Source organism: Cryptomeria japonica, chromosome 3, assembly GCF_030272615.1.
Source record: "Cryptomeria japonica chromosome 3, Sugi_1.0, whole genome shotgun sequence".
In the NCBI taxonomy this organism is placed as follows: domain Eukaryota; kingdom Viridiplantae; phylum Streptophyta; class Pinopsida; order Cupressales; family Cupressaceae; genus Cryptomeria; species Cryptomeria japonica.
The window spans coordinates 679,659,519-679,674,647 of record NC_081407.1 but is presented as its reverse complement, the minus strand read 5'-3'; positions in this window follow the sequence as shown (position 1 = coordinate 679,674,647).

The following is a 15,129-nucleotide window of genomic DNA, read 5'->3' as shown; positions in this document are numbered from 1 at the left end:
GAGCTATTCTGCTGGATTTCCTAATCAGGGATATCGAGGGTGTTGCTGCTTTCTTACTCCTGTGTTTAGGCTGCTTCCATTCCATTTCTGACACAAGAGCCACTTCCGGATTGATGAGGATTTTGGAAATTTCATCTTCATTACTCCATTTAGGAGTTCTGGACTCAATTGAAATAATGTTTGTTGTTCTTGAGTTCTGATCCGAATCCGAAAGACTCAATCCCAAAATTGCACACTTTTGGGCTTCTTGAATTTCAAAACTAGGTATGGCTACAGAAGAGTCTGTCCTTTCAACTTGTGGATCTGGGATCTCAGCTTCCTTAGGTTGATAGTCTCTAGCTTCCACTGCCTTGTTTTCATATGTGTCATCAACCACTTCATCTTTTGCTTTTGGAGGATCATTCTCATTGTTCAAATCCTTTTTCTGAGTTGTTCTTATGGGACTGGCTTTGGTTGTTTCATTTCTATCTGCTTCCTGTACAGTGGGACTAAAGATAGAGTTTGAGGCTTCCTTCTGTTCCCCCAAAGGAGAAAAGCGATTGGAATTTTCTTCCTTATTTTCTATGTTTTTAACTTGCGACACCCATTTCTCTGGCACATTTTGGCTTTCAATCTGAGGTTTTAATTGTTTAGGCTCTGCCTTTTGCTTTTTTGGGCAAGATTTTGCCCAATGACCTACCTTTTTATAGTGGAAACATGCAAAAGGAATAGTTTCATATTCTATATGTTGCTTCCAGGTTCCCAGTTTTGAAACCAGGTCAATCTGTTCTGGCATATCTACCTCAGGGGCTACTCCAACATAGAACCTTGCATGGGTTAATCTTCTTTTTGAAGCAGTGACTGGGTCTATAGAGAGAAGCTCACCAAAAGAACTTGCTATTCCATAGAAGATTCTTTCTGCCCAATACTCAAGAGGCAATCCTGGGAGCTTTATCCAAACTAGAACCTGCGCCAGAAGAGAATCATTCATGTTTAATTTCAGATGCCATTTTCTTAGAACTAGGGCTGTCTTTCCCACCATCCAGGGACTTGTGCACAAGATCTTAACCTTATCTTCTTCGCATGAAAAAGAGAAAGACAAAAGACCTTTAGGTAGTGCATCATATTGAGCAGTTCATCGGTGAGGGCCACATCCTCTGTAGTGAAAGCATTGCATCTATTCCCGCAACATGTACACAAATGAGATGTCCCACAATCCTCATCCGCATCAGTGTCTACACCAGAACATACACCTTGGCAGGTGGGGCACATATTTTGAATGGGCTGGCTTGTGCCAAATGATGCATGAGGTGCTGCTGATGAAGGAGGTGCCGCTGAGGAAAGAGGTGCTACTGATGAAGGAGGTGCTGCTGATGAAGGAGGTGTTGCAAGTGCTAGTACATCCTCTACTCCGACCAGCTATGTGCCATGTTGAACAATGACATCATTCAATGATGCAATTGCCTGAAGAGTCTGTAATTCCATAGAATCCTTCAAGGATATAGGGACAGTGACATGAACCATGGGTTTAGGAGCTGTACGCCTCCTATGTTGTGGGTCTACCACCCTATGGGCCCCAGGTCTATCCTGCGCAGAGCCTCTCCCTCTATCTTTAAATTATCGGATGTCAAAGTAATTTGGCTTCTCGCCGAGGATAAATTCACAATACAAATTTCTCAAAAAATATAGAGGCACCTCCCAATTATTACAAGGTGGTTGGTCAAAGACCATATTTCTAGGCCCAATATGGAAAGCTAATGTACTGAGAGGGGAGGGGTGAATCAGTACTTCAAATCTTTTCTTCAAGAATATCTTTATTGTTATGCATAAACCACAAACTGTTGTAACATAACATAAAGCTAAATCAAATAAATAACAATCATACATGATTCACTCCATAACACATATATTTTGGTTACATAGAAACTCTTGGTTAGAGAGAAAAACTATGGTGGGGATGGCACCCACAACTTCACTACTGCAATAATAAAGGTTGCTCGGTTAGAGCTACATGTTCAACTATGTATGATAGCTTACCCTGTTAGGAGTATCAAGAACTTTAGATCTACCTTGCTAAAGGATTTTACAACACTTATTCTAAATGTTGCACCTAGTTAAAGGTTTTACAATTTATAGACTTTGTTAGAGTCTTTTACCTTGTTAAAGGTTTCTCTTACAACTTCAAAATATTACAATAAAATCTTTACAAATATCCGCAACTTTACATCTGGAATGTTATAGTAGATTCTATATGCTCAAAATGAGATTACCTTGCTTATAGCATACCTCGGTAACCCATAAAGTAACTTGGTAAACCCTTCTGTTTACTCTATTCTTTGACTGTTCTCTGAAATCCTTCTCGGTGACCTCTATGTCTCTGTAACAGTCATAACACTCAGTGTTTTCTTATGTATCACACATGTGTTGCTTCATACACCTCTATATCTTTCTGATCTCAATCCATGTTGCATACATAGATCTCTTATGTCGGTGATCAGGTTCATTGCTTCGATCTTACAAACATGATTTATTGAATGAATAACTATACAAAATATTTCATTGGTTAGATGACCTCAAAATCATACACAATCTTTAAGTGCAATTTCCAATGTGATAACGGTTCTATGTTCCTGGATCTTGTAACACATTTTCCCATGTGTGTCTAGATTCAATGAATCTGGTAACACGTTTCACTTGGTGTATATCAACTTGGTGTATCATTGTTTTTGCTTAGTAGACATGGAATGTTACTTGGTGAATACTGGGCTCTATGACTTTCTTCTATAACCAACTGTTCTATGCATACTGACTAAATGTTTCGGTAGTAGTAACTGACTAGAGTATATAGAATGACTTTGGATATAAAACTAATGGCAACTATAATAAGTAGTAACAATCTCCCCTTTTGACATTAGTTGAGATGTTTGACAAAACTACTTTCAAAGTCATAACACAAAAATCTATATACTTACAAAATTTTGACAAAACTGACAGCATATACTTTTGTTAATGAAATGGTATATTAAGATATACTCCCCTTATCAATATACTATACAAAACTCTGTGTTTGCATGCTCGGTGATCAATATTCTGTACTTGGTTATGTTTGGTGATCACTGCTCGGTGTACTAGTCGGTTCACTGCTCTTCTTGTCAAAATTAACTGTGCATATGAATACTTTGTTCTGCTCGGTATACTCCCCCTGTATACTTTGATACGATACTCACTCCCCCTTTTTGACAAACATCAAAACTTAGTTACCATTTGGTGGTGGCAACTAGTCAAAAATGGATTTGTACTTCATTCTGGCATCGGTGAGAGCGACAGAGAGGGAATCCTTAACATTGTCCATGAGTGAATTCTGAGTTGTAATGTCAGCTAATAGTGAAATTAGTCCATCTAAGGTGCTTCCCTCTTGTTGAGTGGATAGGGAGGTAGCTTTGGTGATCTGGTCTTGGACGGATGAAAGATGAGGAATGAATAATGTTTGAAGTGTCATTATGTCCATCCTTATCTTGTGCTCTTCATTTCTGAGTTCCAATTGTTAAGCCATGAGCTTTTGTAATTTTGTATAAAAATTTTGAATGGAGTTTGGCTCAGTGGTCAACTTATTTGAGAGATCGGTGATCTCTTCCTCAATCACTTCAGTTTTATTTTTGATATCTTTAATGAATAAATAAAATGTACAGAGTTTCTGAAATAAATAAAGAATGTGCTTGAGTTGAGGGGACAACTCAGCAATAAATTTGACAAGTTTAACTTTGCCAATAGCAATATCTTTCTGTACCTCTTCAATCATTTTAGTAGTGAGCTCCTTGTCTTTTAAGTTGCTCAAATATTCAGATGCATCTACTCCAGATGTTTCTATCTTGGTCAGGAGTTCATCTAGTTGAATGTGGATGGCGGCATCTTTTGTCACTGTTGCTTCAGGTAGCATATCGGTTAAGAGTGCTTTCACCTTCTGAAGTACTTTATTTTTCTTTTGAATAGCCATTTGCTTCTCCTGGTCAGCTTTGGCTTTGCATAGTTCACCGAATTCAATGAGTGCTTGCCCTTTTAATTTGGATGTATCAACATTGGGAAACACTATTGGTTTTGACAAATCTAATTTGAAACTATGCTTTTTCATTTTCTTTTCTTTACCTTTCACCGGTTGGACTAACACAATGGCTTGTGAGGCTTGTTGACCCTCGGTAGGTTGCTTGGTAGAGGCAACACTTTGGTTAGTTTCTTTAGCCTCAGTAGTGTCCTTTGGTGTCTCTGAGCTTGGTGTCTCGGTTGTAACATTTTCAGTGCTAGAGGGAGCTTGAGAGGTTTGTTCTTGAGAAGTACCTTCTCTTGCTGTTGACTTGTGACCTTCTGTGCCTTGTTCCGTATCCTGAGGGGCCTCAATTGAAATAGGTTGATTGACCAGAGGATAGGGATGAACTTGTTCCAAAACTGATTCACTGGATACAAGTTGGGCAAAAGCATTTCCTTCTATCATTTCCTGTTCAGGTGCCTCGGTATCCATAATATCCTCATCAACTTGTATGGTGTCAGCAGGGTCTTGCTTGGTGATATCAGGATCTTGCTCAGTGACATCAACTATTTCAACTTCAGCTTGCTCACCAGCATTCTTGATTTGAAATATTTCTTGCCATTTTTCTTTGGTCTCATTCTCTACATCCAAGTAAAGGCCATTCATCAATTCCAAGGCTCTTTGCTTGACTAGGAATTTTGTGTGGCAGTTTTTTAGATGTTCAGTGATCTCATCTACCGACATGTCTGGGAAAAGATGTACCAGATTTTTTTCTCTCATTTGTTTCTCTAAGTCCATTGCATACTTCCACCTATTATCAATATGCAAATATAATTCATTCAGAAGAGATTTACATACTTCCAGTGGGACCAGTCGGAATTTCAATAGTGTGCAGATGACAGCTTCTTCTATTTGTCTCTTTTCATCATTAGATCTAGATTCATATTTTACATATCTGAATGATCCAAATCCACCATATTGCTTCAGATTAGCACAAAAATTTTCAACACTATGTACATTTACCTTTTTACTCTTGACAATCTGAAATTTGTTTTTGTCTTCAGATTCAGTGTCACTAGACTCTTTACTCAAAATGAGTCTCCGAGTAGATTTCTTGTAAGTTTTTGTTACCTTGGGTGTGGCAACATTCTTTGGTTTCTTACTTGGTGATGCTGCAGATGCTCTTGTGCTAGGTTGCTTTGCTGGAGGAGTCGGTGATACTTTTGATGTATCCTGTTTCTTTCTATTCATAACTTTCCCTTTAGGCAATTCAGTGCTTAGTGTTATAGCTACCTCTTGGGCTTTAGATTCCTCTTCGGTGATGGCTATAGTGCCCTTGATAGGTGTGGAGGAAGAACATTCTCCAAATTTATCTGTTAGTACCTTGATCATTTTTGTTGCCTTCCTTGTAGCTTTGGGCACTACAATGCTCATTTTTACTTTTTCCTTCACTTCTTCATATGTTCCATACCTCAGCTTGGTAGCATGCCTTGGTAATGTAAGAAAAGAATCTATCTATTGTTGTGTGATATCAAAATCAATCTCATAACCCATAGGTGGCAAAGATTGAGTTCTCGATTCCACAGCATTAACATAGCAGTAATCAGTGTCCACTTCAAAACATATGTCATCCTTGTATCTCTCCACTAACTTGGGTGGAATTCTATGTCTGTTATGCATCTTCTCCTGAAACTTGCTAAAATAATCATCCATAAAATCATTAAAATTATCACCTAGCTTCTTGATGAAGTCATTGATTTGATGGGTGATTGGTCGGTGTAGCTCCCAAACAACTTTACCGATTGATGGAAAGAATTTCTCAAAATAGAAAAACATGCATACCAGAAGTGATCCAAATTTTAGTGTATTAGCCGAATTGTTCTTGTTTGGCTTCCTTATGGTATTGAGATTCTCAAACAGATTTTTCAACAATACCTCACATAAATCAATTTTCATGCCTTTTTTCACAATTTTATATGCTAAGTCGACTGCTGCACAGGGTACACCGTTTTCCCTTGCCAATTGGAAGAAACAATAACCTATTACTCTAATGGCAAACTTTAGCTCTGCATCAGTGACATTGTTCAAATTCAGTCCCCTGCAATCAGATTCTACTCTGGTTAAACTGATCAATTCCTTTTGTGATATCATTTTCTGAGCTCGAGCATGATCATAAATAGGGTAACCGGTGATCAAATGAATGATTTCCTTGGTGCTCTTAAACAGTTGCTCTTCTAGCCACATGAAGTCATCATGAACTCTGCTCAAAACAAACTTGACCCATTGGGGTTTGAAGACACGGGGATAGGTTAGGGCTTCAGTCAATCCCTTGATTTTGATGTGTTCATATTTGCTATCCATTTTTCCATCGGTACACAATTCATCATATGTGTCTTTGATCTCAACATGACCTAGTTCCTTGACTTGACACTTAGTGAAGAATCTCACATTCTCAACTAATAAAACTCTATCCAGAATGAGTGAAAATGCAGTTTTTGTCATCCAGTTCAGATGCAATTTTGGGAGTTAAAGAGTATTTCAGTGAGGGCTTTTCAATGTTCTCAACAACAATGGGCTTCTGGATCTTAGGTGCCATTGCAGATTTCAGATAAATACTGACAAAAGATCCTTAGGGTTTGAAGACTTTCAAATGACAGGCGCTTTCTATTTAGCAAATAACAACTTGATATGATTGATAAACTATCTTGATAATGCATTGTGATTGATGTAAATACCTTTGAATTTGCTTCGGAGGAGGTTTGATCACCTTTGATTCCCTTTGCTATGCTTTCTTGAAAAATTGGTGAGTGAAAAATGATCGCGCAATAGCTTTAAGTATTCATTATACCTCATCAGGCTTCATGAAGTTAGGTCAGAAAACATTAAATGCACTCGGTACCACTACTTCTTTTTATGGTTTTACCAAGTAGCCAGACTTCTTGCATTTACCAACTTGACAAGCTTCCAAAAGACTGATAAAATTTCAAATTTTCTAATGCATCTTTAATTATGCAGATTTTGAATTAATGTACAAGATGAAATAGGAACTGTTAAGATTGGACCTTTGAGATAATGCAGTCCCTTCATACCTTTACCGATTAATTTGGAATAGGTGCACCTAGCTCGGTAGATAAGGTGCTTTCTTCATTTGACACAATTTCCTTCTTTTTCCAAATCATCTGTAATTTGCCTTTTATTTCCTCAGTGTCTTCTCTAGGTTGATCTCTGCAATCTCTAGCCAAGTGTCCAACTTTGTGACAATGAAAACATGCCATACCAGGATTTCTCCATGATCTTCGGTTGTTCATTCTAAACCTTATAAAGCAGTTGGCACTTATATGTCCATATCTTCCACAACATTCACACCATATCCCTGTATTGTAATCCCATGGTACTGCAGAATACTCTCGGTAAGGATCTATGTGAGTTCGGTAGCCTCCAGTATTTGCTCGGTGTGTAGACCACATATAGTTTTTCTACTTAAACCAACACTCCTTGGTTCTATGTCCATAGCTATTGCAGTTTTTACAAAACCCTTTGAATTTTTCCTTCTTATAATTGCTAGTAGACTTTGTCCTACATAGGTTAGATGTGTGACCATATTTGTTGCAATTGTGACAATAACCATTAGACCTAGTGACATTCGGTTACTTACCTTTTCTGATTTGGTACATGTTAGCAGTGTGACCTTGTTTTCCAAAGTAGTTGCAAACATGCTTCTTTCCTTTGATATTCTTCTTATTTCCAGCTTGCTTTGATGATTCTCCTTTCTTGGTTGTATGAATTCCCTTCTTGGTAGAGTCTTTTCCTTTGTAATCGAGTCCTGCTTCTTTGTTGGGTCTTCTTGTATTCAGTTGCTCATCCAACATCTTTGATGCTTCATAACTCTTTTTCAGTGTTTCCTTGGATTTATTTTTTGTTTCAAGTTCATTGGTCAATCTTGATAATTCAAGTTTCAATGCTTGATTCTTATCATCTTTCAGATTTGCTTCATGATGTGCATAGCCCAATTGATCTGACAAATTTTGTTGAATCCCAGTCAACCTTGTGATTTCATCATTCTTTTCAGATACTAATGCTTCGAGCTGTTGTTTTTCTCTTTCTAGATCTCTTACTTTATCTTTAGTTGTCCTTAATGCATCAAGATTCTCAGTCATCTGTGTGCTGAAATGTTCATGTTCTCTTTTCATTGCTTTTAGCTGATCAGTCAGTGCTTTATTCTTCTCCTTCATTTCTTCAATCATCTCTTCAGTCTCTTTAGATATACTATTCTCAGATGATGTTTCAATTTGTTCCACTAACTCTTGAGAGTCCTACAAATCATCAGATAATCTCCTTCTAACTTTCAATAATTTTTGCATTTGTCTTTGCATGTCTGCAATCACTTGATTAGCATGATCCAACTCTTCTTGCAGATACACAATTCTCTGTGATTGTTTATAGCCTTCCATTGATAAGATCTTTCTCTTTAGGCTATTAAACCTTTTTCCAAGATTCAAGCTCTGATACCAATTGTTAGGCCCAATATGGAAAGCTAATGTACTAAGAGGGGAGGGGTGAATCAGTACTTCAAATCTTTTCTTCAAGAATATCTTTACTGTTATGCATAAACCACAAACTGTTGTAACATAACATAAAGCTAAAACAAATAAATAACAATCATACATGATTCACTCCATAACACATATATTTTGGTTAAACAAAAACTCTTGGTTAGAGAGAAAAACTGTAGTGGGGATGGCACCCACAACTTCACTATTGCAATAATAAAGGTTGCTCGGTTAGAGCTACATGTTCAGCTATTTCTGATAGCTTACCCTATTAGGAGTATCAAGATCTTTAGATCTACCTTGCTAAAGGATTTTACAACACTTATTCTAAATGTTGCACCTGGTTAAAGGTTTTACAATTTATAGACTTTGTTAGAGTCTTTTACCTTGTTAAAGGTTTCTCTTACAACTTCAAAATATTACAATAAAATATTTACAAATATCTGCAACTTTACATCTGGAATGTTATAGCAGATTCTATGTGCTCAAAATGAGATTACCTTGCTTATAGCATACCTCGCTAACCCATAAAGTAACTCGGTAAACCCTTCTATTTACTCTGTTCTTTGACTATTCTCTGAAATCCTTCTCGGTGACCTCTATGTCTCTGTAACAGTCATAACACTCAGTGCTTTCTTATGTATCACACATGTCTTGCTTCATACACCTCTATATCTTTCTGATCTCAATCCATGCTTCATAAATAGATCTCTTATGTCGGTGATCAGGTTCATTGCTTCGATCTTACAAACATGATTTATCAAATGAATAAATATACAAAATATTTCATTGGTTAGATGACCTCAAAATCATACACAATCTTTAAGTGCAATTTCCAATGTGATAACGGTTCTATGTTCCTCGATCTTGTAACACATTTTCCCATGCGTGTCTAGATTCAATGAATCTGGTAACATGTTTCACTCGGTGTATCATTGTTTCTCCTCGATAGACATGGAATTTTACTCAGTAGACATCTCGATGAATACTGGGCTTTGTGACTACTTTCCTCTATAATCGACTGTTCTGTGCATACTGACTGAATGTTTTTGTAGTAGTAACCGACTAGAGTATATAGAATGACTTTGGATATAAAACTAATGGCAACTATAATAAGTAGTAACACATATACCACCTATCCCAAAAAGCTTCTTTCAACTTAGCATGAACACACCAATGTATAGGAAACCGAGTTGTATTTAGTTCTAGGTTGTTACTAGTAACAAGATTAGTGAAAAGAGCACATATGTCAGCTTTACCTATGCCCTTTTTCTTCACTTGATCATATGACAACCCATCCGCATAAAATATTCAACATCTATCCCTCCATGAACCCCATTTTGTAACCTCCCTAGATACCTCATTTGCACTATTAGCCATTGCTTCTAGTGTTTTGGCAAGGGTTGAGTGGTGCTCAAGCCTAGAGGTCCTCAACCTATTCACCAATATAGAAATTTGGGCACTATTTTGTGTAAGGCGATTGATGAGATCCTCTTGTGTGGCATCTACATGATCTAATGGAGGACGTGGAGGGTTTCGGGGTGGTGGTAGTTGTTGAGGAGCAACATTTTTCAGGATTTTGAGGGTTTTCTTGTTGCTCTTGTGCAATGTTAACAAGTTTTTCTTGTGTTGCTTGTGTAGGAGGAGGTCTTTGTTGTCTATTTCATTTTGGGGGATTTCTTGAAGAATCTGACATCAAATATTACTTGTTCGACGGGGTGCCATTGTTGAAAATTGCTCTCGATGTTGGGAAAATAAAAAATAGCTGCAAACCCGTGTGGGTTCTATGCTTTTTTGGCTTCTCCTTGTTGTTGTTCCACGGGTTTTGGCATTGAAAATGGTCAAAACCCATGGCCTACAAAAGAAATATGTTTTTAAAATTTTTTTATTTAAAAAAAATGTTCCTCAAAACCCGTATGGGTTTTGAGGAATGTTTGGTTTTTTATATTGTTTTTTCTCTAGGCTTGGTGTTACCAAGCCTAGCACATTTTTATTATTTTAGAACCCGCATGGGTTATGAATTTTTTTTTTTTTTGGCATGTGGCCACTTTTCTTTTCACCATATTGGTGCACTTACCCATCTAGGACTAGTAAGATCCTTATATAGTTACTAGGAGTCATGTCAGAGACACATAAAAGCATGATACCCAGGTTAGTAAGCTCCTCTAATACTTAGTCATAGATCACATTCTAACAACAAATAGAAGGTCATATCTTGGTAACCTAACTAGTCCATGAGTAGTAGCTCAAAATGTTATCAAAGCTAGGTTAGGTTAGGAGCCCCAATAACCTATAATGTGTCTTGTAATGGGTGTTGAAAATAATCTACACTCAAGCCAACAATGGAATGGTAAGAAAGGGGGCAGTAGCTCAATGGTAGAGAAATTTATTAACAAATAGAATGCCTTAAGTTGGATTCCTAGCTATTTTATGAGTATTAGCTTAACATTTTCATGTGTAAATAACATCTACTCCCACCTCTACCATAGATCCAACTTCCACCATTTCTCCTTCCACAACCTCTAGTCACCTTCATGTACCAAAGCCACTAGTGCCACACCTTTAGTACTTACATCCTTCACTTATCATCCACCATATGGCCTATTTATCAAATTTATTTCTTCTACATGTAAAAGCCATATGCACAAGATGGAATGAAAATTGGTAGATGTAAAATCCATATTCCACAACCTTTGCTACAATCCTTTCCAGCAGTGCCAAAATGTGAGGTTTGTAACAGGATGCGACATCCATCAAAGCATAATAGAGATGAGATTTCTAATAAGATGGCAGATCAAACAATGTAGGAAACCATCGATTAAAAATAAATACAAGATTGCAGTTTATAGAGTTAACTTCATTTTGTCTTTTTGTGGCATTGAATTTCATAGTGTTTTAAAGAAGATATCATAGTTTTTTCCAAAAAATGTCAAAACCCTGCCTAGTGTTTACCGAGAGGAGTAAATAATGTATAGTTTGGTCTCCCATGCATATAAATTCACCCAAATGTGTGGGAAGACCTTTGTTCATGCTATGTATCATATCATGTTGTGTGTAGGGCTAGAAATTAGATTTGGTATGTGTTTGGGCATGGGGGCAATCTGTTATCTCTATGTATCAAACAGTAAAAGGCAGTAAGAGTGAAGAATTTGGTGGGAAGACCAAGCAATTGGTATTTTGGAGTGGTTGATGATAGAGAGAGGGGTGAGGTGACCCTATGCAACCTTCGGAAGGGTTTGTGGATCAAAACCAAATGAAATAGATTAAATTTCTATGACTGTCCTAAGGGTATTGATTGTCACAATCATAGTTTTACTAGTGATATTGTTTTTGTTTTTACAGAGTTGTGTTTGTAAACCCAAGTGTGGACATGTAATGGAGTCATGAGATGTATTAAGACTACATCAATACTTAACAACAACATAGTGTGTAGGCACCTAAAATATGAAAGGACTACATAATGGAAGGCGCGTGTGATGATGCCATGAAAGGTCTGATATCCCTATGTATCAAACTGAGAAAACCAATGAAAGAGAAAAAAAAATGCATTGAGAAGGCAAAAGGTTGAATTGCCTAATGTTTGTTGTTGAAGTGATGTGTGGGGACCCTGCCAAGTCAAATACCTTTTTGTAGTTTCAAAGGGTGGAAAAAGAATAAGCATTTTATTTACCGTCCTAATAGACCATCCATCATAACAATGATTACCAATAATGTGTGCGTTGCAAACAAAGTTCTAGAGGAGGGCTCTTTCTATTGTAATACCAAGTGAGTGTTCATAGACCTTGTGTAGGGTCCTCCAAGCCTAGAGTAAGGAGTTTGAAGCCTAGATACATTGATTTGGCCTTATGGCCATCAATGAGTGTTGACCCAATAGGAGAAGTCTTGAGACTGACAATTTTGGAAGTGTGGCATTGTTGAGAGCCAACACTTATGTGTGAACCCCATCTTCACGTATTATGATTAGTTGCCATGATACTTGACCCTATCCTCATGGTGTTGGCTCAATTCATATTAGTGTTTTTTTTTGAAGAAACATGATTTGAGAATTTTGATGCAGAAGCAAGGGTAGAACTCAGTATTTCATATTAGGACAACAACCACATTGATTAGGCAAGTTAGATAAGGTCTCTCCAATGTTTAGGATACACAAGGGAAACATTAGTCATGTAAGTATGCATGAGCATGGGAATGGATAGTTTCTTTCCTTTTAGACTGATTTGGACAGTATTGAGAGGATCCTATAAGGAATGACTATCACCATACTCTTGATGACTTCACAACATTGATAATGAATTAACATTAGACACTCATGGATTACCCCAATTAGACATTAGTCAACTTAAGATATGATACAAGGATTGCATACCACAAAGCCATTAGATATGTTTTGAGATGAAAAAGAAGAGTTAAATGGTTTTGGTTGTGGCCACTAATGAGTGTTGACCCAATAGGAGAAGTCTTGAGACTAGGGTATGTGCAGGATCATGGTGTGCCAAAATAGGCCCTTAAGTGGCAATGAAATTTCAAAAAATCAGAGTTATACAACTTGACATGAAAAATTGAATAAGTTATGAACATTATTTTTAAAATATGTAAGAAGAGAATCTATAGAAAATTGAATGTAGTTTCTAAGCTACTAGTTGATTTTTGAAAAAAAAATCCTATTTGATGAAAATTTCAAATTTCAATGCAGTTGCACAAAAATTTTAGGAAAAAGATAAGAAATAGGTGTATGTCTGACCACCCTAGTCACAATCAAATCATAATATTTTTTATAAGATTTGTAATATAAGTATTAGACTCATGTCTAGATGTGATACATATTTTTTTATAATTTTTTATAAAGTTAATAATTATTTATGAATTTTTTACTACAGCTTTTCAGAAATTCAGAAACTCCTACGTCTGACCACCTTAACTTGGTCAAAACCTTATGAAATTCATTTTTTTTTTAACTTTTCCCTATAGTAGATGAGGCATAGGATGTGACGCATGTTTCAGATTCAAAAAATGTTATGTGGTTTGAAAGTTATGAGTATTTTTGAATCAGTCTATCAATTAGGACTTTTGTCAGAATTCAATTAGAAAATAAATAATAATCATTTATTAAAGTCAAAATAAGACAAGTCGTATATTGTTGGAAATCTGAGAATGTCTTTAAAAAACCCTTTTCGTTTTATCAATTTTGGCTATTAAAAAAGTCGTCAGCCACCAGTGTAAAGTCTGGAAAATCAAGGAATACTGAAAAACACATTTTTTCAGTTGAGTTTCCAGGCTTGTCACTTCCAAGCCAAATCCCAAAGAAAACCCGAACCAAAAGATGGAGGGAAAAATTTATGTTTTAAAATTTGGATATCCATTTTTGAAAAAAATAAAAAAATAAATTTTAGTAAATTGGGCATAACTTTTGCGTTTTATATCAAAATTTTAATTTTTTATAGGCGTTGGAAAGGTAATTAAGAGCTCTATGATATGGAATAGGTATATTTTCAATTATTTGTTTTAAAAAATAGTTATAATTCATTTAGATTCATCCTTCATTTTTAAATCATAAAAAAATCATGACTTTTTCATATGATTTCCCTATTGCATGAATTTTTGTAACAATCATCTCAAAATAAACTAAATAAGTAAATAATTAATAATAGAAAATTATGAATTTTATTGAGTTCGATAAATTTTGATAAACCATGTTATCTATGTTTGTTCCTTTCTCCACCTCTCTCTCCTAAACCTGTCACTTCACCTATTTGTTTCTTCCTCCCTCTCTTTTGTCCATATTTATACATCTCTCTCTAGACCTATATCTCTAACTGTCAATGAATACCTCATTCAATCTCTCAACGTCTAAAAGGTGTTTATATTTCTACCTCTTCATAATTTCCTCCTCTATGTAACTCTCTCTTCCCTAAGATCTAGACTAGTCTCTCTGCATTTCCTTCTCATCTCTAGCGACAAAATTTAGAGGGGACAAGGAGAGGCATAGGGAAATATCAAAAAAAGAAGAGGGGGAGAGAGGTGATAAGGAGAGATTAATTGAGGGGAAGAGAGAGTGTGAGAGAAAGAGCTATAGGTAATTAGGTGGAAGGCGAAGAGAGAGAGGGAGGGGGTGATTGGGGTGAAGAGAGAATTGTAAGGAAGTTAAGTAGCGGAAACAACTTCCTACACTAACCTTGAGAGGAGGGTAATGCAAAACTTTTTCAGATCATTACAACAGTTATAGAAAATAGAAATAGATATAATAGCATTCATACCACAACACAGTGATTTACGTGGGGAAAACCCTTTCGGGAGAAAAACCCCACACTCCAAAAGCAGCTCAATATTTTATTCAGCAATCAAAAATAGATTACAACATACTTGCAGAGAAAGCTCTTCGCAGGAGTACCACTAATTAGAGATTCAAAGGCAACTCAATAGCCATAAAACTCTTACACACAACCTCTATCTCACACACCTCATAAATAGGAGATACAATACAAGAAACTGTCAAACGGTATTACAAAACCATGGGCTAAAACCACCCAATAAGGTGTAGCCGACCTTATCTCCCTTCTAGATGCCCTATGACATGTTAAA